Source organism: Acyrthosiphon pisum, chromosome X (assembly GCF_005508785.2).
Source record: "Acyrthosiphon pisum isolate AL4f chromosome X, pea_aphid_22Mar2018_4r6ur, whole genome shotgun sequence".
NCBI lineage: Eukaryota > Metazoa > Arthropoda > Insecta > Hemiptera > Aphididae > Acyrthosiphon > Acyrthosiphon pisum.
This window is the reverse complement of record NC_042493.1, coordinates 40,404,180-40,407,200: the sequence shown is the minus strand read 5'-3', so window position 1 is coordinate 40,407,200 and position 3,021 is coordinate 40,404,180.

Below are 3,021 nucleotides of genomic sequence, written 5' to 3'. Positions count from 1 at the left end.
CTTCCTCTCAGAGAAAGACCTCTAGAACATAATGATTTCACAACTGCTATCACTCTATACAATACATTTTTTCAATATTTTTCTTCAGATTCCATTTGATGTATAATTTGTTGATCAATCCTCTCAACACTTTGCATTCTTTGTATCAAAGATAAAACACAACTTTTATGGCTCTTTGAATTTTCATAAAATATTATTTTTTCTTCAGTTTTACGCCAATTACAAAATCGCTTAGTAGCAAAACTTAATTTTCCTTTAAATAATAAGCATGGGACACAAAACAGATTTTCAGTACTGTCTGAATACATTAAATATTTTCTTTTTATAACTTCTCCGTTTAAGAGTTTTGCATGTAGAACATTGGGCGATAAATATCTATAATAAGACTTCTTTTAGTACTCGTACACATAATTTTTTAGATTTCTGAAAATTGTTATTTTCAAAATTTTGATCATAACCATGTAAGCAAATATAGTCTATTGTAATATCATTTAAAATCCATAAGGCTGGATCATTGCTAAAAAAAAAATAATAATAATAAATAATATATTATATTATAATTGAACAATTAGTTATTAAAATTACCCTTGGAGAATATTATTTGATGAACAATTATTATCCTTATTTTCAATTGGCTGTGGAGGATCAATATCTTCTTTAATGAATGAACTATAATAACACAATAATATGGTTATGCAAACATTTTTTTAATATAATGTGCAAATAAATAAGTATTTAAAAAATTAATAATAACTTTAAACTTACTCAATGTTATCAAATGTTGTACATGGGTTATTAATATGTTGCTCAATATTTATAATCAACCAGATTTTTTGTATCAGAACCAGGATCAACAATGTTTGCACTGATATTATCAATATCATTATTTACTAAATAAAAATATAAAGTATATAATAAAACATATTGAAATTTATAATTTTAACCTATTAATGCTACAAAACAACCATGTATTATTATATAAATATAATATACCTAATATAATGATATTATTACCCAATAACATTAACCCAACCACATTAATATGTTATTAACAAACAACAGATAATCAAATATCTATCCAATATTTTTATTTTGAATAAAACTGTTAAAATCAAAATACCTATTTAAATATTTAATGAGTTCTTACAAGCCATAATTATCACTTATTATTACTTACAATTATTAACATGAGTCATGAGACATGAGTACTATATATTTATATATAGGCTTTGTATTTAACATGCTAATACATAATTTAATGTGTAAACAATAAAATATTAATTAGGTTAAACAGTCAAATTAACTAAGTAAAATAAAAATTTATATACTAGGTAGAGTATATATCTTATAATATTATACTTTGGACTTTAGTATACTTTAGTTAGTAGTTAGTACCCACAACAGTTGAATTGAACAGTAACTATATAAAGTTGTTAGTTTACTACTATGTTCATATTTTAAACTATAAATTATAACTATATAATAACTATTCATACTTGGCAACTTGTTTACAATCCTTGAACCAAAAAAAGTGTCCAATTATGGAACTTTACATAAGACTTCTGCTGTTTTTATAGCCTTTTCTTTAGCTAATCTTTTGTAAGCAGCACCACTTCGTCGGTTTCGAAAAGCTATTTATGGGATAGGTACATCGTACACAAGAAATACAATTAAATAAATAATGAATTAAATGATTTCATTTACCAACAATAAATTATTGTTTAAGATTAAAAGTCCAAACTTTATACAACTATCATAATATTCATAAGTTTATAAATAATAACTGAAAAAAATGAATGAAATGAAATAGCATTATGTGTTAAATACTTAAATGGTTATGATGGTATGATGATAACTCTCAATGGCTAATCAGTATAATATAATAGTCGTCATATCACAATACTATTTTTGTATATAAAATCGTCGGGCTGATGGTGAACGATTACTATATTTAGCACGGCCACACGACCATTCAGTATAAGTATTAGGACAACAACAAACAGCTGGTTTCGGTTTCCCAGCATTTTTATGTTTATAAAACGTGTTATCGATATGATATGGTATAGGGTCTACATTTTTTAATGCTATATGTGACAATTATGTATTTAGATATTAATAAGATGATTTCCTTTATATTGCCTCCCTTTAATAAAAACTATAATAAAAACTGTGTTTTTATATTTTTGAGATTTTTGGTTCCAGAATAACCTACTTACGTGGAACCTTGTTCTACGTTTCCAATCCATTGCTATGAAAGTTGAATATTTTATACATTTTTAATTACAAAATCATTATTTTTCATCTGCCTTTGAAACAATATATAAGGAGCTTCCTATTAAATTTTCAATCTTTTTTACCCAACAAATAAATTGATATTGATTATCCGAAATCGATTTTGCGTAAAAATTCCCGTTTTTCCTTACTTTTCATTTTGTTTTTCCTGGCGCTTTTGAAAACTTACTTTACTTTTGACCCCCAAGTACCAAATAGATTCACTTTCCTGTCAGAAGAGATACTGTTGAAGAAAATCTATGCATTTGTACTGACCATAAAGGTAATGACAGACACAAACAATTTTTTTTAAAAAACATATTATATTATACAATTATGATGATAAAATAATCTTTAAAAAAGGAAAAAATTATTCTAATAATTATCAAAATTATTTGAATGTTTGGCATCAACAGCATCTAAATTGTGAATACAAAATGAAAATAGTCTATAACAATATATTATTATTACATCTTATTAGGTAAATCTTCTTAAATAAAAATTAAAAAACAAAATGAAAATGAATATATAATATACTTACCTACATTGGCTACATTCAAATAATATTAATGTAATTTGTGATTTCCAATGAACAATCGAGCTAGGTAGGTACTTGAAAATGTTAATCACCCTTTTGCTTGAGAAAAATAAAAAGTTGTACACAGTAAACTGTGTTAAAATTGTTGAACATTATCAAAACTTATTCACTTAAATGTTAATAAATATAATTTTTTTATGATAATAAAATAA